The sequence below is a fragment of the Narcine bancroftii genome, unplaced genomic scaffold (assembly GCF_036971445.1).
Source record: "Narcine bancroftii isolate sNarBan1 unplaced genomic scaffold, sNarBan1.hap1 Scaffold_159, whole genome shotgun sequence".
Classification (NCBI taxonomy): Eukaryota; Metazoa; Chordata; class Chondrichthyes; order Torpediniformes; family Narcinidae; genus Narcine; species Narcine bancroftii.
This window is the reverse complement of record NW_027211894.1, coordinates 8,555,226-8,580,640: the sequence shown is the minus strand read 5'-3', so window position 1 is coordinate 8,580,640 and position 25,415 is coordinate 8,555,226.

The window sequence follows — 25,415 nt, the reverse complement described above, 5'->3', positions numbered from 1 at the left end:
TCAGAGGCCGGGAATCAGAGGCAGGGAATCAAACACGGGGAATCAGAGGCGGGGAATCAGAGCTGGGGAATCAGAGGCGGGGAATCAGAGTTGGGGAATCAGAGGCGGGGAAGCAGAGGCAGGGAATCAGACGCGGGGATTCAGAGGCGGGGAATCATAGTTGGGAATCAGAGGCGGATAATCAGATATGGGGAAACAGAGGCGGGGAATCAGGGGCGGGGAAACAGAGGCGGGGAATCAGATATGGGGAATCGGATGCAGGGAATCAGAGGCGGGGAATCGGAGCTGGGGAATCAGAGGCGGGGAATCAGAGTTGGGGCATCAGAGGTGGGGAATTAGATATGGGGAAACAGAGGCGGGGAAACAGACGCGTGGAAACAGAGGCGGGGAATCAGATATGGGGAATCAGAGGTGGGGAATCAGAGGCAGGTAATCAGATGTGCGGAATCAGAGATGGGGAATCAGAGGCAGGGAATCAGAATCGGAAGCGGGGAGTCAGAGGCCGGGAATCAGAGGCCTGGAATCAGATGCTGGGAATAAGAGGCCGGGAATCAGAGGTGGGGAATCAGAGTCCGGGAATCAGAGATGGGGAGTCAGAGGCGGGGAATGAGATATGGAGAATCAGAGGCGGGGAATCAGAGGCGGGGAAACAGAGGTGGGGAATCAGATATGGGGAATCAGAGGTGGCGAATCAAAGGCGGTGAATCAGAGATGGGGAATCAGAGGCGGGGAATCAGAGGCAGGGAATCAAACACGGGGAATCAGAGGCGGGAATCAGAGCTGGGGAATCAGAGGCTGGGAATCAAAGTTGGTGAATCAGAGTCAGGGAATCAGATATGGGGAAACAGGGGCGGGGAATCAGAGGCGGGGAAACAGAGGCGGGGAATCAGATATGGGGAATCAGAGGCGGGGAATTAGAGTTGGGGAATCAGAGGCGGGGAATCAGTGGCGGGGAAACAGAGGCGGGGAATCAAACACGGGGAATCAGAGGTGGGGAATCAGAGGTTGGAAATCAGAGGCAGGGAATCAGCGGCGGGGAATCAGAGGCGGGGAATCAGAGGCAGGGAATCAGAGGTGGGGAATCAGAGGCGGGAATCAGAGGCCGGGAATCAGATATGGGGAAACAGAGGTGGGGAATCAGAGGCGGGGAAACAGAGGCGGGGAATCAGATATGGGGAATCAGAGGTGGGGAATCAGAGGTTGGGAATCAGAGGCAGGGAATCAGAGGCTTGGAATCAGATGCAGGGAATCAGATGCGGGGAATCAGAGGCGGGGAATCAGAGCTGGGGAATCAGAGGTGGGGAATCAGAGTTTGGGAATCAGAGGCGGGGACTTAGATATTGGGAAACAAAGGCGGGGAATCAGAGGCGGGGAAACAGAGGCGGGGAGTCAGATATGGGGAATCAGAGGTGGGGAATCAGAGGCAGGGAATCAGATGTGCGGAATCAGAGATGGGGAATCAGAGGCAGGGAATCAGAATCAGAAGCAGGGAATCAGAGGCCGGGAATCAGAGGCCGGAATCAGATGCCGGGAATAAGAGGCCGGGAATCAGAGGTGGGGAATCAGAGTCCGGGAATCAGAGATGGGGATTCAGAGGCGGGGAATGAGATATGGGGAATCAGAGGCGGGGAATCAGAGGCGGGGAAACAGATGCGGGGAATCAGATATGGGGAATCAGAGGCCGGGAATCAGAGGCAGGGAATCAAACACGGGGAATCAGAGGCGGGGAATCAGAGCTGGGGAATCAGAGGCGGGGAATCAGAGTTGGGGAATCAGAGGCGGGGAAGCAGAGGCAGGGAATCAGACGCGGGGATTCAGAGGCGGGGAATCATAGTTGGGAATCAGAGGCGGATAATCAGATATGGGGAAACAGAGGCGGGGAATCAGGGGCGGGGAAACAGAGGCGGGGAATCAGATATGGGGAATCGGATGCAGGGAATCAGAGGCGGGGAATCGGAGCTGGGGAATCAGAGGCGGGGAATCAGAGTTGGGGCATCAGAGGTGGGGAATTAGATATGGGGAAACAGAGGCGGGGAATCAGAGGCGTGGAAACAGAGGCGGGGAATCAGATATGGGGAATCAGAGGTGGGGAATCAGAGGCAGGTAATCAGATGTGCGGAATCAGAGATGGGGAATCAGAGGCAGGGAATCAGAATCAGAAGCGGGGAGTCAGAGGCCGGGAATCAGAGGCCTGGAATCAGATGCTGGGAATAAGAGGCCGGGAATCAGAGGTGGGGAATCAGAGTCCGGGAATCAGAGATGGGGAGTCAGAGGCGGGGAATGAGATATGGAGAATCAGAGGCGGGGAATCAGAGGCGGGGAAACAGAGGTGGGGAATCAGATATGGGGAATCAGAGGTGGCGAATCAAAGGCGGTGAATCAGAGATGGGGAATCAGAGGCGGGGAATCAGAGGCAGGGAATCAAACACGGGGAATCAGAGGCGGGGAATCAGAGCTGGGGAATCAGAGGCTGGGAATCAAAGTTGGTGAATCAGAGTCAGGGAATCAGATATGGGGAAACAGGGGCGGGGAATCAGAGGCGGGGAAACAGAGGCGGGGAATCAGATATGGGGAATCAGAGGCGGGGAATTAGAGTTGGGGAATCAGAGGCGGGGAATCAGTGGCGGGGAAACAGAGGCGGGGAATCAAACACGGGGAATCAGAGGTGGGGAATCAGAGGTTGGAAATCAGAGGCAGGGAATCAGCGGCGGGGAATCAGAGGCGGGGAATCAGAGGCAGGGAATCAGAGGCGGGGAATCAGAGGCGGGAATCAGAGGCCGGGAATCAGATATGGGGAAACAGAGGCGGGGAATCAGAGGCGGGGAAACAGAGGCTGGGAATCAGATATGGGGAATCAGAGGTGGGGAATCAGAGGTTGGGAATCAGAGGCAGGGAATCAGAGGCTTGGAATCAGATGCAGGGAATCAGATGCGGGGAATCAGAGGCGGGGAATCAGAGCCTGGGAATCAGAGTCTGGGAATCAGAGCTTGGGAATCAGAGGTGGGGATCAGAGTCGGGGAATCAGAGGCAGTTAATCAGATGTGCGGAATCCGAGATGGGGAATCAGAGGTGGGGAATCAGAAGTTGGGAATCAGAGGCAGGGAATCAGAGGCTTGGAATCAGATGCCGGGAATAAGAGGCTGGGAATCAGAGGTGGGGAATCAGAGTCCGGGAATCAGAGATGGGGAATCAGAGGCGGGGAATGAGATATGGGGAATCAGAGGCGGGGAATCAGAGGCGGGGAAACAGAGGCGAGGAATCAGATATGGGGAATCAGAGGTGGCGAATCAAAGGCGTTGAATCAGAGATGGGGAATAAGAGGCGGGGAATCAGAGGCAGGGAATCAAACATGGGGAATCAGAGGCGGGGAATCAGAGCTGGGTAATCAGAGGCAGGGAATCAGAGTTGGGGAATCAGAGGCGGGGAATCAGTGCTTGGGAATCAGAGGTGGGGGTCAGAGTCGGGGAATCAGAGGCAGTTAATCAGATGTGCGGAATCCGAGATGGGGAATCAGAGGTGGGGAATCAGAGGCTGTGAATCAGAGATGGGGAATCAGAGGCGGGGAATCAGATGCAGGAAATCAGACACGGGGATTCAGAGGCTGTGAATCAGACGGGGGGAATCAAAGGCGGGGAATAAGAGCTGGGGAATCAGAGGCAGGGAATCAGAGTTGGGGATTCAGAGGCGGGGAATCAGTAATGGGGAAACAGAGGCGGGGAATCAGAGGCGGGCAAACAGAGGCGGGGAATTAGATATGGGGAATCAGAGGTGGGGAATCAGAGGTGGTGAATCAGAGATGGGGAATCACAGGCGGGGAATCAGAGGCAGGGAATAGAACGCGGGGAATCAGAGGCAGGGAATCAGAGTTGGGGCATCAGAGGTTGGGAATTAGATATGGGGAAACAGAGGCGGGGAATCAGAGGTGGGGAAACAGAGGCGGGAAATCAGATATGGGGAATCAGAGGTGGGGAATCAGAGGCAGGGAATCAGATGTGCAGAATCAGAGATGGGGAATCAGAGGCAGCGAATCAGAATCAGAAGCGGGGAATCAGAGGCCGGGAATCAGAGGCCGGGAATCAGATGCTGGGAATAAGAGGCCGGGAATCAGAGGTGTGGAATCAGAGTCCGGGAATCAGAGATGGGGATTCAGAGTCCGGGAATCAGAGATGGGGATTCAGAGGCGGGGAATGAGATATGGGGAATCAGAGGCGGGGAATCAGAGGCGGGGAAACAGAGGCGGGGAATCAGATATGGGGAATCAGAGGTGGCGAATCAAAGGCGGTGAATCAGAGATGGGGAATCAGAGGCCGGGAATCGGAGGCAGGGAATCAAACACGGGGAATCAGAGGCGGGGAATCAGAGCTGGGGAATAAGAGGCTGGGAATCAAAGTTGGGGAATCAGAGGCAGGGAATCAGATATGGGGAAACAGGGGCGGGGAATCAGAGGCGGGGAAACAGAGGCAGGGAATCAGATATGGGGAATCAGAGGCGGGGAATTAGAGTTGGGGAATCAGCGGCGGGGAATCAGAGGCGGGGAAACAGAGGCGGGGAATCAAACACGGGGAATCAGAGGTGGGGAATCAGAGGTTGGGAATCAGAGGCATGGAATCAGAGGCGGGGAATCAGAGGCGGGGAATCAGAGGCAGGGAATCAGATGTGCGGAATCGGAGATGGGGAATCAGAGGCAGGGAATCAGAGGCGGGGAATCAGAGTCCGGGAATCAGATATGGGGAAACAGAGGCGGGGAATCAGAGGCGGGGAAACAGAGGCTGGGAATCAGATATGGGGAATCAGAGGTGGGGAATCAGAGGTTGGGAATCAGAGGCAGGGAATCAGAGGCTTGGAATCAGATGCAGGGAATCAGATGCAGGGTATCAGAGGCGGGGAATCAGAGCTGGGGAATCAGAGGTGGGGAATCAGAGTTGGGGAATCAGAGGCGGGGACTTAGATATTGGGAAACAGAGGCGGGGAATCAGAGGCGGGGAAACAGAGGCGGGGAATCAGATATGGGGAATCAGAGATGGGGAATCAGAGGCAGGGAATCAGATGTGCGGAATCAGAGATGGGGAATCAAAGGCAGGGAATCAGAATCAGAAGCATGGAATCAGAGGCCGGGAATCAGAGGCCGGAATCAGATGCCGGGAATAAGAGGCTGGGAATCAGAGGTGGGGAATCAGAGTCCGGGAATCAGAGATGGGGAATCAGAGGCGGGGAATGAGATATGGGGAATCAGAGGCGGGGAATCAGAGGCGGGGAAACAGAGGCGAGGAATCAGATATGGGGAATCAGAGGTGGCGAATCAAAGGCGGTGAATCAGAGATGGGGAATAAGAGGCGGGGAATCAGAGGCAGGGAATCAAACACGGGGAATCAGAGGCGGGGAATCAGAGCTGGGGAATCAGAGGCGGGGAATCAGAGTTGGGGAATCAGAGGCGGGGAATCAGAGCTTGGGAATCAGAGGTGGGGATCAGAGTCGGGGAATCAGAGGCAGTTAATCAGATGTGCGGAATCCGAGATGGGGAATCAGAGGTGGGGAATCAGAGGCTGTGAATCAGAGATGGGGAATCAGAGGCGGGGAATCAGACGCAGGAAATCAGACACGGGGATTCAGAGGCTGGGAATCAGACGGGGGGAATCAAAGGCGGGGAATCAGAGCTGGGGAATCAGAGGCAGGGAATCAGAGTTGGGGATTCAGAGGCGGGGAATCAGATATGGGGAAACAGAGGCGGGGAATCAGAGGCGGGCAAACAGAGGCGGGGAATTAGATATGGGGAATCAGAGCTGGGGAATCAGAGGTGGTGAATCAGAGATGGGGAATCACAGGCGGGGAATCAGAGGCAGGGAATAGAACGCGGGGAATCAGAGGCAGGGAATCAGAGTTGGGGCATCAGAGGTTGGGAATTAGATATGGGGAAACAGAGGCGGGGAATCAGAGGCGGGGAAACAGAGGCGGGAAATCAGATATGGGGAATCAGAGGTGGAGAATCAGAGGCAGGGAATCAGAGGTGCAGAATCAGAGATGGGGAATCAGAGGCAGCGAATCAGAATCAGAAGCGGGGAATCAGAGGCCGGGAATCAGAGGCCGGGAATCAGATGCTGGGAATAAGAGGCCGGGAATCAGAGGTGGGGAATCAGAGTCCGGGAATCAGAGATGGGGATTCAGAGGCGGGGAATGAGATATTGAGAATCAGAGGCGGGGAATCAGAGGCGGGGAAACAGAGGTGGGGAATCAGATATGTGGAATCAGAGGTGGCGAATCAAAGGCGGTGAATCAGAGATGGGGAATCAGAGGCGGGGAATCAGAGGCAGGGAATCAAACACGGGAAATCAGAGGCGGGGAATCAGAGCTGGGGAATCAGAGGCGGGGAATCAGAGTTGGGGAATCAGAGGCAGGGAATCAGATATGGGCAAACAAGGGCAGGGAATCAGAGGCGGGGAAACAGAGGCGGGGAATCAGATATGGGGAATCAGAGGTGTGGAATCAGACGTTGGGAATCAGAGGCAGGGAATCAGAGGCGGCGAAACAGAGGCGGGGAATCAGATATGGGGAATCGGAGGTGGCGAATCAAAGGCGGTGAAACAGAGATGGGGAATCAGGGCAGGGAATCAGAGGCAGGGAATCAAACACGGGGAATTAGAGCTGGGGAATCAGAGGCGGGGAATTAGAGTTGGGGAATCAGAGGAGGGGAATCAGAGGCGGGGAATGAGATATGGGGTATCAGAGGTGGGGAATCAGAGGTTGGGAATCAGAGGCAGGGAATCAGAGGCGGGGAATCAGAGGCAGGGAGTCAGATGTGCGGAATCGCAGATGGGTAATTAGAGGTAGGGAATCAGAGGTGGGGAATCAGAGGCGGGGAATAAGAGGCCGGGAATCAGATATGGGGAAACAGAGGTGGGGAATCAGAGGCGGGGAAACAGAGGCGGGGAATCAGATATGGGGAATCAGAGGTGGGGAATCATAGCTTGCGAATCAGAGGCGGGGAATCAGAGTTGGGGAATCAGAGGCGGGGAATCAGATATTGGGAATCAGAGGTGGGGAATCAGAGGCGGGGAAACAGAGGCGGGGAATCAGATATGGGGAATCAGAGGTGGGGAATCAGACGCAGGGAATCAGAGTTGGGGATTCAGAGGCGGGGAATCAGAGGCCGGTAATCAGACGCGGGGAATCAGAGGCGGGGAATCAGACATGGGAAATTAGAGGCAGGGAATCAGAGTTGGGGATTCAGAGGCAGGGAATCAGATATGGGGAAACAGAGGCGGGGAATCAGAGGCGGGCAAATAGAGGGGGGGATCAGATATGGGGAAAGAGAGACGGGGAATCAGAGGCGGGGAAACAGAGGCGGGGAATCAGATATGGGGAATCAGAGGTTGCGAATCAAAGGCGGTGAATCAGAGATGGGGAATCAGAGGCAGGGAATCGGAGGCAGGGAATCAGAGGCAGGGAATCAGATGTGGGGAATCAGAGGCGGGGAATCAGAGCTGGGGAATCAGAGTCGGGGAATCAGAGTTTGGGAATCAGAGGCGGGGAATTAGATATGGGGAAACAGAGGCGGGGAATCAGAGGTGGGGAAACAGAGCTGGGGAATCAGAGGTGTGGAATCAGAGTTGGGGAATCAGAGGCGGGGAATCAGATATGGGGAATCAGAGGCAGGGAATCAGAGGCGCGGAAAGAGAGGCGGGGAATCAGATATGGGGAATCAGAGGTGGGGAATCAGATATGGGGAAACAGAGGCGGGGAATCAGAGGCGGGGTAACAGAGGCTGGGAATCTGATATGGGGAATCAGAGGTGGCGAATGAAAGGCGGTGAATCAGAGATGGGGAATCAGAGGCGGGGAATCAGAATCAGAAGCAGGGAATCAGAGGCCGGGAATCAGAGGCCGGAATCAGATGCCGGGAATAAGAGTCCGGGAATCAGAGATGGGGATTTAGAGGCGGGGAATGACATATGGGGAATCAGAGGCGGGGAATCAGAGGCGGGGAAACAGAGGCGGGGAATCAGATATGGGGAATCAGAGGTTGCGAATCAAAGGCGGTGAATCAGAGATGGGGAATCAGAGGCAGGGAATCGGAGGCAGGGAATCAGAGGCAGGGAATCAGATGTGGGGAATCAGAGGCGGGGAATCAGAGCTGGGGAATCAGAGTCGGGGAATCAGAGTTTGGGAATCAGAGGCGGGGAATTAGATATGGGGAAACAGAGGCGGGGAATCAGAGGTGGGGAAAGAGAGCTGGGGAATCAGAGGTGTGGAATCAGAGTTGGGGAATCAGAGGCGGGGAATCAGATATGGGGAATCAGAGGCAGGGAATCAGAGGCGCGGAAAGAGAGGCGGGGAATCAGATATGGGGAATCAGAGGTGGGGAATCAGATATGGGGAAACAGAGGTGGGGAATCAGAGGCGGGGTAACAGAGGCTGGGAATCTGATATGGGGAATCAGAGGTGGCGAATGAAAGGCGGCGAATCAGAGATGGGGAATCAGAGGCGGGGAATCAGAGGCAGGGAATCAAACACGGGGAATCAGAGGTGGGGAATCAGAGCTGGGGAATCAGAGGCTGGGTATCAGAGTTGGGGAAACAGAGGCGGGGAATCAGAGGCGGGGAATCAGAGGCACAGAAACAGAGGCGGGGTATCAGATATGGGGTATCAGAGGTGGGGAATCAGGGGCGGGGTATCAGAGGCTGTGTATCAGACACGGGGATTCAGAGGCGGGGAATCAGAGATGGGGAATCAGAGGCGGGGAAAGAGAGGCGGGGAATCAGATATGGGGAATCAGAGGTGGGGAATCAGATATGGGGAAACAGAGGTGGGGAATCGGAGGCGGGGTAACAGAGGCTGGGAATCTGATATGGGGAATCAGAGGTGGCGAATGAAAGGCGGTGAATCAGAGATGGGGAATCAGAGGCGGGGAATCAGAGGCAGGGAATCAAACACGGGGAATCAGAGGTGGGGAATCAGAGCTGGGGAATCAGAGGCTGGGTATCAGAGTTGGGGAAACAGAGGCGGGGAATCAGAGGCGGGGAATCAGAGGCACAGAAACAGAGGCGGGGTATCAGATATGGGGTATCAGAGGTGGGGAATCAGGGGCGGGGTATCAGAGGCTGTGTATCAGACACGGGGATTCAGAGGCGGGGAATCAGATGTGCGGAATCAGAGATGGGGAATCAGAGGCAGCAAATCAGAGGCGGGGAACCAGAGGCGGGGATTCAGAGGTGGGGAATCAGATATGGGGAATCAGAGGTTGGGAAACAGAGGCAGGGAATCAGAGGCGGGGAGTCAGAGGCGGGGAATCAGAGGCAGGGTATCAGATGTGCGGAATCAGAGATGGGGAATCAGAGGCAGCGAATCAGAGTTGGGGATTCAGAGGCGGGAAATCAGATATGGGGAAACAGAGGCGGGGAATTAGAGGCGGGCAAACAGAGGCGGGGAATCAGATATGGGGAATCAGAGGTTGTGAATCAGAGATGGGGAATCACAGGCGGGAAATCAGAGGCAGGGAATCAGAGCTGGGGAATCAGAGGCGGGGAATCAGAGCTGGGGAATCAGAGGCAGGGAATCAGAGTTGGGGATTCAGAGGCGGGAAATCAGAGCTGGGGAATCAGAGGCGGGGAATCAGAGGCAGGGAATCAGAGGCGGGGAATCAGAGGCAGGGAATCAGATATGGGGAATCAGAGGTGGGGAATCAGAGGTTGGGAATCAGAGGCAGGGAATCGGAGGCAGGGAATCAGAGGCAGGGAATCAGATGTGGGGAATCAGAGGCGGGGAATCAGAGCTGGGGAATCAGAGTCGGGGAATCAGAGTTTGGGAATCAGAGGCGGGGAATTAGATATGGGGAAACAGAGGCGGGGAATCAGAGGTGGGGAAACAGAGCTGGGGAATCAGAGGTGGGGAATCAGAGTTGGGGAATCAGAGGCGGGGAATCAGATATGGGGAATCAGAGGCGGGGAATCAGAGGCGCGGAAAGAGAGGCGGGGAATCAGATATGGGGAATCAGAGGTGGGGAATCAGATATGGTGAAACAGAGGCGGGTAATCAGAGGCGGGGAAACAAGGGCGGGGAATCTGATATGGGGAATCAGAGGTGGCGAATGAAAGGCGGTGAATCAGAGATGGGGAATCAGAGGCGGGGAATCAGAGGCAGGGAATCAAACACGGGGAATCAGAGGTGGGGAATCAGAGCTGGGGAATCAGAGGCGGTGTATCAGAGTTGGGGAATCAGAGGCGGGATATCAGATATGGGGAAAGAGAGGTGGGGAATCAGAGGCAGGGAAACAGAGGTGGGGAATCAGATATGGGGAATCAGAGGTGGGGAATCAGAGGTTGGGAAACAGAGGCAGGGAATCAGAGGCGGGGAGTCAGACGCGGGGAATCAGAGGCAGGGAATCAGATGTGCGGAATCAGAGATGGGGAATCAGAGGCAGCGAATCAGAGGCGGGGAACCAGAGGCGGGGAATCAGAGGCGGAGAATCAGAGCCTGGGAATCAGAGGCGGGAAATCAGAGGCGGGGAAACAGAGGCGGGGAAACAGATATGGGGACTCAGAGGTGGGGAATCAGAGGTTGGGAATCAGAGGCAGGGAATCAGAGGCAGGGAATCAGAGGCTGGGAATCAGAGTTGTGGATTCAGAGGCGGGGAATCAGAGCTGGGGTATCAGAGGCGGGGAATCAGAGGCAGGGAATCAGAGGCGGGGAATCAGAGGCAGGGAATCAGATATGGGGATTCAGAGGTGGGGAATCAGAGGTTGGGAATCAGAGGTGGGGATCAGAGTCGGGGAATCAGAGGCAGGGAATCAGATGTGCGGAATCAGAGATGGGGAATCAGAGGTGGGGAATCAGAGGCTGTGAATCAGAGATGGGGAATCAGAGGTGGGGAATCAGAGGCCGGAAATCAGACACGGGGATTCAGAAGCTGGGATTCAGACGGGGGGAATCAAAGGCGGGGAATCAGAGCTGGGGAATCAGAGGCAGGGAATCAGAGTTGGGGATTCAGAGGCAGGGAATCAGATATGGGCAAACAAGGGCAGGGAATCAGAGGCGTGGAAACAGAGGCGGGGAATCAGATATGGGGAATCAGAGGTGTGGAATCAGAGGTTGGGAATCAGAGGCAGGGAATCAGAGGCGGCGAAACAGAGGCGGGGAATCAGATATGGGGAATCGGAGGTGGCGAATCAAAGGCGGTGAAACAGAGATGGGGAATCAGGGCAGGGAATCAGAGGCAGGGAATCAAACACGGGGAATTAGAGCTGGGGAATCAGAGGCGGGGAATTAGAGTTGGGGAATCAGAGGAGGGGAATCAGAGGCGGGGAATCAGATATGGGGAATCAGAGGTGGGGAATCAGAGGTTGGGAATCAGAGGCAGGGAATCAGAGGCGGGGAATCAGAGGCAGGGAATCAAACACGGGGAATCAGAGGTGGGGAATCAGAGCTGGGGAATCAGAGGCGGTGTATCAGAGTTGGGGAATCAGAGGCGGGATATCAGATATGGGGAAAGAGAGGTGGGGAATCAGAGGCAGGGAAACAGAGGTGGGGAATCAGATATGGGGAATCAGAGGTGGGGAATCAGAGGTTGGGAAACAGAGGCAGGGAATCAGAGGCGGGGAGTCAGACGCGGGGAATCAGAGGCAGGGAATCAGATGTGCGGAATCAGAGATGGGGAATCAGAGGCAGCGAATCAGAGGCGGGGAACCAGAGGCGGGGAATCAGAGGCGGAGAATCAGAGCCTGGGAATCAGAGGCGGGGAATCAGAGGCGGGGAAACAGAGGCGGGGAAACAGATATGGGGACTCAGAGGTGGGGAATCAGAGGTTGGGAATCAGAGGCAGGGAATCAGAGGCAGGGAATCAGAGGCTGGGAATCAGAGTTGTGGATTCAGAGGCGGGGAATCAGAGCTGGGGAATCAGAGGCGGGGAATCAGAGGCAGGGAATCAGAGGCGGGGAATCAGAGGCAGGGAATCAGATATGGGGATTCAGAGGTGGGGAATCAGAGGTTGGGAATCAGAGGTGGGGATCAGAGTCGGGGAATCAGAGGCAGGGAATCAGATGTGCGGAATCAGAGATGGGGAATCAGAGGTGGGGAATCAGAGGCTGTGAATCAGAGATGGGGAATCAGAGGTGGGGAATCAGAGGCAGGAAATCAGACACGGGGATTCAGAAGCTGGGAATCAGACGGGGGGAATCAAAGGCGGGGAATCAGAGCTGGGGAATCAGAGGCAGGGAATCAGAGTTGGGGATTCAGAGGCAGGGAATCAGATATGGGCAAACAAGGGCAGGGAATCAGAGGCGGGGAAACAGAGGCGGGGAATCAGATATGGGGAATCAGAGGTGTGGAATCAGAGGTTGGGAATCAGAGGCAGGGAATCAGAGGCGGCGAAACAGAGGCGGGGAATCAGATATGGGGAATCGGAGGTGGCGAATCAAAGGCGGTGAAACAGAGATGGGGAATCAGGGCAGGGAATCAGAGGCAGGGAATCAAACACGGGGAATTAGAGCTGGGGAATCAGAGGCGGGGAATTAGAGTTGGGGAATCAGAGGAGGGGAATCAGAGGCGGGGAATCAGATATGGGGAATCAGAGGTGGGGAATCAGAGGTTGGGAATCAGAGGCAGGGAATCAGAGGCGGGGAATCAGAGGCAGGGAGTCAGATGTGCGGAATCGCAGATGGGTAATCAGAGGTAGGGAATCAGAGGTGGGGAATCAGAGGCGGGGAATAAGAGGCCGGGAATCAGATATGGGGAAACAGAGGTGGGGAATCAGAGGCGGGGAAACAGAGGCGGGGAATCAGATATGGGGAATCAGAGGTGGGGAATCAGAGGTTGGGAATCAGAGGCAGGGAATCAGAGGCTTGGAATCAGATGCAGGGAATCATATGCGGGGAATCAGAGGCGGGGAATCAGAGCTGGGGAATCAGAGGTGGGGAATCAGAGTTTGGGAATCAGAGGCGGGGACTTAGATATTGGGAAACAAAGGCGGGGAATCAGAGGCGGGGAAACAGAGGCGGGGAGTCAGATATGGGGAATCAGAGGTGGGGAATCAGAGGCAGGGAATCAGATGTGCGGAATCAGAGATGGGGAATCAGAGGCAGGGAATCAGAATCAGAAGCAGGGAATCAGAGGCCGGGAATCAGAGGCCGGAATCAGATGCCGGGAATAAGAGGCCGGGAATCAGAGGTGGGGAATCAGAGTCCGGGAATCAGAGATGGGGATTCAGAGGCGGGGAATGAGATATGGGGAATCAGAGGCGGGGAATCAGAGGCGGGGAAACAGATGCGGGGAATCAGATATGGGGAATCAGAGGTGGCGAATCAAAGGCGGTGAATCAGAGATGGGGAATCAGAGGCCGGGAATCAGAGGCAGGGAATCAAACACGGGGAATCAGAGGCGGGGAATCAGAGCTGGGGAATCAGAGGCGGGAAATCAGAGTTGGGGAATCAGAGGCGGGGAAGCAGAGGCAGGGAATCAGACGCGGGGATTCAGAGGCGGGGAATGATAGTTGGGAATCAGAGGCGGATAATCAGATATGGGGAAACAGAGGCGGGGAATCAGGGGCGGGGAAACAGAGGCGGGGAATCAGATATGGGGAATCGGATGCAGGGAATCAGAGGCGAGGAATCGGAGCTGGGGAATCAGAGGCGGGGAATCAGAGTTGGGGCATCAGAGGTGGGGAATTAGATATGGGGAAACAGAGGCGGGGAATCAGAGGCGTGGAAACAGATGCGGGGAATCAGATATGGGGAATCAGAGGTGCGGAATCAGAGGCAGGTAATCAGATGTGCGGAATCAGAGATGGGGAATCAGAGGCAGGGAATCAGAATCAGAAGCGGGGAGTCAGAGGCCGGGAATCAGAGGCCTGGAATCAGATGCTGGGAATAAGAGGCCGGGAATCAGAGGTGGGGAATCAGAGTCCGGGAATCAGAGATGGGGAGTCAGAGGCGGGAATGAGATATGGAGAATCAGAGGCGGGGAATCAGAGGCGGGGAAGCAGAGGTGGGGAATCAGATATGGGGAATCAGAAGTGGCGAATCAAAGGCGGTGAATCAGAGATGGGGAATCAGAGGCGGGGAATCAGAGGCAGGGAATCAAACACGGGGAATCAGAGGCGGGGAATCAGAGCTGGGGAATCAGAGGCTGGGAATCAAAGTTGGTGAATCAGAGTCAGGGAATCAGATATGGGGAAACAGGGGCGGGGAATCAGAGGCGGGGAAACAGAGGCGGGGAATCAGATATGGGGAATCAGAGGCGGGGAATTAGAGTTGGGGAATCAGAGGCGGGGAATCAGTGGCGGGGAAACAGAGGCGGGGAATCAAACACGGGGAATCAGAGGTGGGGAATCAGAGGTTGGAAATCAGAGGCAGGGAATCAGCGGCGGGGAATCAGAGGCGGGGAATCAGAGGCAGGGAATCAGAGGCGGGGAATCAGAGGCGGGAATCAGAGGCCGGGAATCAGATATGGGGAAACAGAGGCGGGGAATCAGAGGCGGGGAAACAGAGGCTGGGAATCAGATATGGGGAATCAGAGGTGGGGAATCAGAGGTTGGGAATCAGAGGCAGGGAATCAGAGGCTTGGAATCAGATGCAGGGAATCAGATGCGGGGAATCAGAGGCGGGGAATCAGAGCCTGGGAATCAGAGTCTGGGAATCAAAGTTGGGGAATCAGAGGCAGGGAATCAGATATGGGGAAACAGGGGCGGGGAATCAGAGGCGGGGAAACAGAGGCGGGGAATCAGATATGGGGAATCAGAGGCGGGGAATTAGAGTTGGGGAATCAGAGGCGGGGAATCAGAGGCGGGGAAACAGAGGCGGGGAATCAAACACGGGGAATCAGAGGCAGGGAATAGAACGCGGGGAATCAGAGGCAGGGAATCAGAGTTGGGGCATCAGAGGTTGGGAATTAGATATGGGGAAACAGAGGCGGGGAATCAGAGGCAGGGAATCAGATGTGCGGAATCAGAGATGGGGAATCAGAGGTGGGGAATCAGAGGCTGTGAATCAGAGATGGGGAATCAAAGGCGGGGAATCAGAGCTGGGGAATCAGAGGCAGGGAATCAGAGTTGGGGATTCAGAGGTGGGGAATCAGATATGGGGAAACAGAGGCGGGGAATCAGAGGCGGGCAAACAGAGGCGGGGAATTAGATATGGGGAATCAGAGGTGGGGAATCAGAGGTGGTGAATCAGAGATGGGGATTCACAGGCGGGGAATCAGAGGCAGGGAATAGAACGCGGGGAATCAGAGGCAGGGAATCAGAGTTGGGGCATCAGAGGTTGGGAATTAGATATGGGGAAACAGAGGCGGGGAATCAGAGGCGGGGAAACAGAGGCGGGAAATCAGATATGGGGAATCAGATGTGGGGAATCAGAGGCAGGGAATCAGATGTGCGGAATCAGAGATGGGGAATCAGAGGCAGGGAATCAGAATCAGAAGCGGGGAATCAGAGGCCGGAAATCAGAGGCCGGGAATCAGATGCTGGGAATGAGAGGCCGGGAATCAGAGGTGGGGAATCAGAGTCCGGGAATCAGAGATGGGGATTCAGAGGCGGGGAATGAGATATGGAGAATCAGAGGCGGGGAATCAGAGGCGGGGAAACAGAGGTGGGGAATCAGATATGTGGAATCAGAGGTGGCGAATCAAAGGCGGTGAATCAGAGATGGGGAATCAGAGGCGGGGAATCAGAGGCAGGGAATCAAACACGGGAAATCAGAGGCGGGGAATTAGAGCTGGGGAATCAGAGGCGGGGAATCTGAGTTGGGGAATCAGAGGCACGGAATCAGATATGGGGAAACAGGGGCAGGGAATCAGAGGCGGGGAAACAGAGGCGGGGAATCAGATATGGTGAATCAGAGGTGTGGAATCAGAGGTTGGGAATCAGAGGCAGGGAATCAGAGGCGGGGAAACAGAGGCGGGGAATCAGATATGGGGAATCAGAGGTGGCGAATCAAAGGCGGTGAAACAGAGATGGGGAATCAGGGCAGGGAATCAGAGGCAGGGAATCAAACACGGGGAAACAGAGCTGGGGAATCAGAGGCGGGAAATTAGAGTTGGGGAATCAGAGGAGGGGAATCAGAGGCGGGGAAACAGAGGCGGGGAATCAGATATGGGGAATCAGAGGTGGGGAATCAGAGGTTGGGAATCAGAGGCAGGGAATCAGAGGCGGGGAATCAGAGGCGGGGAATCAGAGGCAGGGAATCAGATGTGCGGAATCGGAGATGGGGAATCAGAGGCAGGGAATCAGAGGCGGGGAATCAGAGGCGGGGAATCAGAGGCCGGGAATCAGATATTGGGAAACAGAGGTGGGGAATCAGAGGCGGGGAAACAGAGGCGGGGAATCAGATATGGGGAATCAGAGTTGGGGAATCAGAGGTTGGGAATCAGAGGCAGGGAATCAGAGGCTTGGAATCAGATGCAGGGAATCAGATGCGGGGAATCAGAGGCGGTGAATCAGAGCTGGGGAATCAGAGGTGGGGAATCAGAGTTGGGGAATCAGAGGCGGGGACTTAGATATTGGGAAACAGAGGCGGGGAATCAGAGGCGGGGAAACAGAGGGGGGTAATCAGAGGCAGGGAATCAGATGTGCGGAATCAGATATGGGGAATCAGAGGCAGGGAATCAGAATCAGAAGCAGGGAATCAGAGGCCGGGAATCAGAGGCCGGAATCAGATGCCGGGAATAAGAGGCCGGGAATCAGAGGTGGGGAATCAGAGTCCGGGAATCAGAGATGGGGATTCAGAGGCGGGGAATGAGATATGGGGATTCAGAGGCGGGAAATCAGAGGCGGGGAAACAGAGGCGGGGAATCAGATTTGGGGAATCAGAGGTGGCGAATCAAAGGCGGTGAATCAGAGATGGGGAATCAGAGGCCGGGAATCAGAGGCAGGGAATCAAACACGGGGAATCAGAGGCGGGGAATCAGAGCTGGGGAATCAGACGCAGGGAATCAATATGGGAAATCAGAGGTGGGGAATCAGAGGTTGGGAATCAGAGGAAGGGAATCAGAGGCGAGGAATCAGAGCTGGGGAATCAGAGGCGGGGAATCAGAATTGGGGAATCAGAGATGGGGAATCAGAGATGGGGAATCAGAGGCGGGGAATCAGACGCGGGGAATCAGAGGTGGTGAATCAGAGATGTGGAATCAGAGGCGGGGAATCAGAGGCAGGGAATCAGACGCGGGGAATCAGAGGCGGGGAATCATAGCTTGCGAATCAGAGGCGGGGAATCAGAGTTGGGGAATCAGAGGCGGGGAATCAGATATTGGGAATCAGAGGTGGGGAATCAGAGGCGGGGAAACAGAGGCGGGGAATCAGATATGGGGAATCAGAGGTGGGGAATCAGAGGCAGGGAATCAGAGTTGGGGATTCAGAGGCGGGGAATCAGAGGCAGGTAATCAGACGCGGGGAATCAGAGGCGGGGAATCAGACATGGGAAATTAGAGGCAGGGAATCAGAGTTGGGGATTCAGAGGCGGGGAATCAGATATGGGGAAACAGAGGCGGGGAATCAGAGGCGGGCAAATAGAGGGGGGGATCAGATATGGGGAAAGAGAGACGGGGAATCAGAGGCGGGGAAACAGAGGCGGGGAATCAGATATGGGGAATCAGAGGTTGCGAATCAAAGGCGGTGAATCAGAGATGGGGAATCAGAGGCAGGGAATCGGAGGCAGGGAATCAGAGGCAGGGAATCAGATGTGGGGAATCAGAGGCGGGGAATCAGAGCTGGGGAATCAGAGTCGGGGAATCAGAGTTTGGGAATCAGAGGCGGGGAATTAGATATGGGGAAACAGAGGCGGGGAATCAGAGGTGGGGAAACGGAGCTGGGGAATCAGAGGTGTGGAATCAGAGTTGGGGAATCAGAGGCGGGGAATCAGATATGGGGAATCAGAGGCAGGGAATCAGAGGCGCGGAAAGAGAGGCGGGGAATCAGATATGGGGAATCAGAGGTGGGGAATCAGATATGGGGAAACAGAGGCGGGGAATCAGAGGCGGGGTAACAGAGGCTGGGAATCTGATATGGGGAATCAGAGGTGGCGAATGAAAGGCGGTGAATCAGAGATGGGGAATCAGAGGCGGGGAATCAGAATCAGAAGCAGGGAATCAGAGGCCGGGAATCAGAGGCCGGAATCAGATGCCGGGAATAAGAGTCCGGGAATCAGAGATGGGGATTTAGAGGCGGGGAATGACATATGGGGAATCAGAGGCGGGGAATCAGAGGCGGGGAAACAGAGGCGGGGAATCAGATATGGGGAATCAGAGGTTGCGAATCAAAGGCGGTGAATCAGAGATGGGGAATCAGAGGCTGGGAATCGGAGGCAGGGAATCAGAGGCAGGGAATCAGATGTGGGGAATCAGAGGCGGGGAATCAGAGCTGGGGAATCAGAGTCGGGGAATCAGAGTTTGGGAATCAGAGGCGGGGAATTAGATATGGGGAAACAGAGGCGGGGAATCAGAGGTGGGGAAACAGAGCTGGGGAATCAGAGGTGTGGAATCAGAGTTGGGGAATCAGAGGCGGGGAATCAGATATGGGGAATCAGAGGCAGGGAATCAGAGGCGCGGAAAGAGAGGCGGGGAATCAGATATGGGGAATCAGAGGTGGGGAATCAGATATGGGGAAACAGAGGTGGGGAATCAGAGGCGGGGTAACAGAGGCTGGGAATCTGATATGGGGAATCAGAGGTGGCGAATGAAAGGCGGTGAATCAGAGATGGGGAATCAGAGGCGGGGAATCAGAGGCAGGGAATCAGAGGCAGGGAATCAGAGGCTGGGAATCAGAGTTGTGGATTCAGAGGCGGGGAATCAGAGCTGGGGAATCAGAGGCTGGGTATCAGAGTTGGGGAAACAGAGGCGGGGAATCAGAGGCGGGGAATCAGAGGCACAGAAACAGAGGCGGGGTATCAGATATGGGGTATCAGAGGTGGGGAATCAGGGGCGGGGTATCAGAGGCTGTGTATCAGACACGGGGATTCAGAGGCGGGGAATCAGAGATGGGGAATCAGAGGCGGGGAATCAGAGGCAGGGAATCAGATGTGCGGAATCAGAGATGGGGAATCAGAGGCAGCAAATCAGAGGCGGGGAACCAGAGGCGGGGATTCAGAGGTGGGGAATCAGATATGGGGAATCAGAGGTTGGGAAACAGAGGCAGGGAATCAGAGGCGGGGAGTCAGAGGCGGGGAATCAGAGGCAGGGTATCAGATGTGCGGAATCAGAGATGGGGAATCAGAGGCAGCGAATCAGAGGCGGGGAACCAGAGGCGGGATTCAGAGGCGGGGAATCAGATATGGGGAAACAGAGGCGGGGAATTAGAGGCGGGCAAACAGAGGCGGGGAATCAGATATGGGGAATCAGAGGTTGTGAATCAGAGATGGGGAATCACAGGCGGGAAATCAGAGGCAGGGAATCAGAGCTGGGGAATCAGAGGCGGGGAATCAGAGCTGGGGAATCAGAGGCAGGGAATCAGAGTTGGGGATTCAGAGGCGGGAAATCAGAGCTGGGGAATCAGAGGCGGGGAATCAGAGGCAGGGAATCAGAGGCGGGGAATCAGAGGCAGGGAATCAGATATGGGGAATCAGAGGTGGGGAATCAGAGGTTGGGAATCAGAGGCAGGGAATCGGAGGCAGGGAATCAGAGGCAGGGAATCAGATGTGGGGAATCAGAGGCGGGGAATCAGAGCTGGGGAATCAGAGTCGGGGAATCAGAGTTTGGGAATCAGAGGCGGGGAATTAGATATGGGGAAACAGAGGCGGGGAATCAGAGGTGGGGAAACAGAGCTGGGGAATCAGAGGTGGGGAATCAGAGTTGGGGAATCAGAGGCGGGGAATCAGATATGGGGAATCAGAGGCGGGGAATCAGAGGCACGGAAAGAGAGGCGGGGAATCAGATATGGGGAATCAGAGGTGGGGAATCAGATATGGGGAAACAGAGGCGGGGAATCAGAGGCGGGGAAACAGAGGCGGGGAATCTGATATGGGGAATCAGAGGTGGCGAATGAAAGGCGGTGAATCAGAGATGGGGAATCAGAGGCGGGGAATCAGAGGCAGGGAATCAAACACGGGGAATCAGAGGTGGGGAATCAGAGCTGGGGAATCAGTGGCGGTGTATCAGAGTTGGGGAATCAGAGGCGGGATATCAGATATGGGGAAAGAGAGGTGGGGAATCAGAGGCAGGGAAACAGAGGTGGGGAATCAGACATGGGGAATCAGAGGTGGGGAATCAGAGGTTGGGAAACAGAGGCAGGGAATCAGAGGCGGGGAGTCAGACGCGGGGAATCAGAGGCAGGGAATCAGATGTGCGGAATCAGAGATGGGGAATCAGAGGCAGCGAATCAGAGGCGGGGAACCAGAGGCGGGGAATCAGAGGCGGAGAATCAGAGCCTGGGAATCAGAGGCGGGGAATCAGAGGCGGGGAAACAGAGGCGGGGAAACAGATATGGGGACTCAGAGGTGGGGAATCAGAGGTTGGGAATCAGAGGCAGGGAATCAGAGGCAGGGAATCAGAGGCTGGGAATCAGAGTTGTGGATTCAGAGGCGGGGAATCAGAGCTGGGGAATCAGAGGCGGGGAATCAGAGGCAGGGAATCAGAGGCTGGGAATCAGAGGCAGGGAATCAGATATGGGGATTCAGAGGTGGGGAATCAGAGGTTGGGAATCAGAGGTGGGGATCAGAGTCGGGGAATCAGAGGCAGGGAATCAGATGTGCGGAATCAGAGATGGGGAATCAGAGGTGGGGAATCAGAGGCTGTGAATCAGAGATGGGGAATCAGAGGTGGGGAATCAGAGGCAGGAAATCAGACACGGGGATTCAGAAGCTGGGAATCAGACGGGGGGAATCAAAGGCGGGGAATCAGAGCTGGAAAATCAGAGGCAGGGAATCAGAGTTGGGGATTCAGAGGCAGGGAATCAGATATGGGCAAACAAGGGCAGGGAATCAGAGGCGGGGAAACAGAGGCGGGGAATCAGATATGGGGAATCAGAGGTGTGGAATCAGAGGTTGGGAATCAGAGGCAGGGAATCAGAGGCGGCGAAACAGAGGCGGGGAATCAGATATGGGGAATCGGAGGTGGCGAATCAAAGGCGGTGAAACAGAGATGGGGAATCAGGGCAGGGAATCAGAGGCAGGGAATCAAACACGGGGAATTAGAGCTGGGGAATCAGAGGCGGGGAATTAGAGTTGGGGAATCAGAGGAGGGGAATCAGAGGCGGGGAATCAGATATGGGGAATCAGAGGTGGGGAATCAGAGGTTGGGAATCAGAGGCAGGGAATCAGAGGCGGGGAATCAGAGGCAGGGAGTCAGATGTGCGGAATCGCAGATGGGTAATCAGAGGTAGGGAATCAGAGGTGGGGAATCAGAGGCGGGTAATAAGAGGCCGGGAATCAGATATGGGGAATCAGAGGTGGGGAATCAGAGGTTGGGAATCAGAGGCAGGGAATCGGAGGCAGGGAATCAGAGGCAGGGAATCAGATGTGGGGAATCAGAGGCGGGGAATCAGAGCTGGGGAATCAGAGTCGGGGAATCAGAGTTTGGGAATCAGAGGCGGGGAATTAGATATGGGGAAACAGAGGCGGGGAATCAGAGGTGGGGAAACAGAGCTGGGGAATCAGAGGTGGGGAATCAGAGTTGGGGAATCAGAGGCGGGGAATCAGATATGGGGAATCAGAGGCGGGGAATCAGAGGCACGGAAAGAGAGGCGGGGAATCAGATATGGGGAATCAGAGGTGGGGAATCAGATATGGGGAAACAGAGGCGGGGAATCAGAGGCGGGGAAACAGAGGCGGGGAATCTGATATGGGGAATCAGAGGTGGCGAATGAAAGGCGGTGAATCAGAGATGGGGAATCAGAGGCGGGGAATCAGAGGCAGGGAATCAAACACGGGGAATCAGAGGTGGGGAATCAGAGCTGGGGAATCAGTGGCGGTGTATCAGAGTTGGGGAATCAGAGGCGGGATATCAGATATGGGGAAAGAGAGGTGGGGAATCAGAGGCAGGGAAACAGAGGTGGGGAATCAGACATGGGGAATCAGAGGTGGGGAATCAGAGGTTGGGAAACAGAGGCAGGGAATCAGAGGCGGGGAGTCAGACGCGGGGAATCAGAGGCAGGGAATCAGATGTGCGGAATCAGAGATGGGGAATCAGAGGCAGCGAATCAGAGGCGGGGAACCAGAGGCGGGGAATCAGAGGCGGAGAATCAGAGCCTGGGAATCAGAGGCGGGGAATCAGAGGCGGGGAAACAGAGGCGGGGAAACAGATATGGGGACTCAGAGGTGGGGAATCAGAGGTTGGGAATCAGAGGCAGGGAATCAGAGGCAGGGAATCAGAGGCTGGGAATCAGAGTTGTGGATTCAGAGGCGGGGAATCAGAGCTGGGGAATCAGAGGCGGGGAATCAGAGGCAGGGAATCAGAGGCTGGGAATCAGAGGCAGGGAATCAGATATGGGGATTCAGAGGTGGGGAATCAGAGGTTGGGAATCAGAGGTGGGGATCAGAGTCGGGGAATCAGAGGCAGGGAATCAGATGTGCGGAATCAGAGATGGGGAATCAGAGGTGGGGAATCAGAGGCTGTGAATCAGAGATGGGGAATCAGAGGTGGGGAATCAGAGGCAGGAAATCAGACACGGGGATTCAGAAGCTGGGAATCAGACGGGGGGAATCAAAGGCGGGGAATCAGAGCTGGAAAATCAGAGGCAGGGAATCAGAGTTGGGGATTCAGAGGCAGGGAATCAGATATGGGCAAACAAGGGCAGGGAATCAGAGGCGGGGAAACAGAGGCGGGGAATCAGATATGGGGAATCAGAGGTGTGGAATCAGAGGTTGGGAATCAGAGGCAGGGAATCAGAGGCGGCGAAACAGAGGCGGGGAATCAGATATGGGGAATCGGAGGTGGCGAATCAAAGGCGGTGAAACAGAGATGGGGAATCAGGGCAGGGAATCAGAGGCAGGGAATCAAACACGGGGAATTAGAGCTGGGGAATCAGAGGCGGGGAATTAGAGTTGGGGAATCAGAGGAGGGGAATCAGAGGCGGGGAATCAGATATGGGGAATCAGAGGTGGGGAATCAGAGGTTGGGAATCAGAGGCAGGGAATCAGAGGCGGGGAATCAGAGGCAGGGAGTCAGATGTGCGGAATCGCAGATGGGTAATCAGAGGTAGGGAATCAGAGGTGGGGAATCAGAGGCGGGGAATAAGAGGCCGGGAATCAGATATGGGGAAACAGAGGTGGGGAATCAGAGGCGGGGAAACAGAGGCGGGGAATCAGATATGGGGAATCAGAGGTGGGGAATCAGAGGTTGGGAATCAGAGGCAGGGAATCAGAGGCTTGGAATCAGATGCAGGGAATCAGATGCGGGGAATCAGAGGCGGGGAATCAGAGCTGGGGAATCAGAGGTGGGGAATCAGAGTTTGGGAATCAGAGGCGGGGACTTAGATATTGGGAAACAAAGGCGGGGAATCAGAGGCGGGGAAACAGAGGCGGGGAGTCAGATATGGGGAATCAGAGGTGGGGAATCAGAGGCAGGGAATCAGATGTGCGGAATCAGAGATGGGGAATCAGAGGCAGGGAATCAGAATCAGAAGCAGGGAATCAGAGGCCGGGAATCAGAGGCCGGAATCAGATGCCGGGAATAAGAGGCCGGGAATCAGAGGTGGGGAATCAGAGTCCGGGAATCAGAGATGGGGATTCAGAGGCGGGGAATGAGATATGGGGAATCAGAGGCGGGGAATCAGAGGCGGGGAAACAGATGCGGGGAATCAGATATGGGGAATCAGAGGTGGCGAATCAAAGGCGGTGAATCAGAGATGGGGAATCAGAGGCCGGGAATCAGAGGCAGGGAATCAAACACGGGGAATCAGAGGCGGGGAATCAGAGCTGGGGAATCAGAGGCGGGAAATCAGAGTTGGGGAATCAGAGGCGGGGAAGCAGAGGCAGGGAATCAGACGCGGGGATTCAGAGGCGGGGAATCATAGTTGGGAATCAGAGGCAGATAATCAGATATGGGGAAACAGAGGCGGGGAATCAGGGGCGGGAAAACAGAGGCGGGGAATCAGATATGGGGAATCGGATGCAGGGAATCAGAGGCGAGGAATCGGAGCTGGGGAATCAGAGGCGGGGAATCAGAGTTGGGGCATCAGAGGTGGGGAATTAGATATGGGGAAACAGAGGCGGGGAATCAGAGGCGTGGAAACAGAGGCGGGGAATCAGATATGGGGAATCAGAGGTGCGGAATCAGAGGCAGGTAATCAGATGTGCGGAATCAGAGATGGGGAATCAGAGGCAGGGAATCAGAATCAGAAGCGGGGAGTCAAAGGCCGGGAATCAGAGGCCTGGAATCAGATGCTGGGAATAAGAGGCCGGGAATCAGAGGTGGGGAATCAGAGTCCGGGAATCAGAGATGGGGAGTCAGAGGCGGGAATGAGATATGGAGAATCAGAGGCGGGGAATCAGAGGCGGGGATGCAGAGGTGGGGAATCAGATATGGGGAATCAGAAGTGGCGAATCAAAGGCGGTGAATCAGAGATGGTGAATCAGAGGCGGGGAATCAGAGGCAGGGAATCAAACACGGGGAATCAGAGGCGGGGAATCAGAGCTGGGGAATCAGAGGCTGGGAATCAAAGTTGGTGAATCAGAGTCAGGGAATCAGATATGGGGAAACAGGGGCGGGGAATCAGAGGCGGGGAAACAGAGGCGGGGAATCAGATATGGGGAATCAGAGGCGGGGAATTAGAGTTGGGGAATCAGAGGCGGGGAATCAGTGGCGGGGAAACAGAGGCGGGGAATCAAACACGGGGAATCAGAGGTGGGGAATCAGAGGTTGGAAATCAGAGGCAGGGAATCAGCGGCGGGGAATCAGAGGCGGGGAATCAGAGGCAGGGAATCAGAGGCGGGGAATCAGAGGCGGGAATCAGAGGCCGGGAATCAGATATGGGGAAACAGAGGCGGGGAATCAGAGGCGGGGAAACAGAGGCTGGGAATCAGATATGGGGAATCAGAGGTGGGGAATCAGAGGTTGGGAATCAGAGGCAGGGAATCAGAGGCTTGGAATCAGATGCAGGGAATCAGATGCGGGGAATCAGAGGCGGGGAATCAGAGCCTGGGAATCAGAGTCTGGGAATCAAAGTTGGGGAATCAGAGGCAGGGAATCAGATATGGGGAAACAGGGGCGGGGAATCAGAGGCGGGGAAACAGAGGCGGGGAATCAGATATGGGGAATCAGAGGCGGGGAATTAGAGTTGGGGAATCAGAGGCGGGGAATCAGAGGCGGGGAAACAGAGGCAGGGAATCAAACACGGGGAATCAGAGGTGGGGAATCAGAGGTTGGGAATCAGAGGCAGGGAATCAGAGGCGGGGAATGAGAGGCAGGGAATCAGATGTGCGGAATCGGAGATGGGGAATCAGAGGCAGGGAATCAGAGGCGGGGAATCAGAGGCAGGGAATCAGAGGCCGGGAATCAGATATGGGG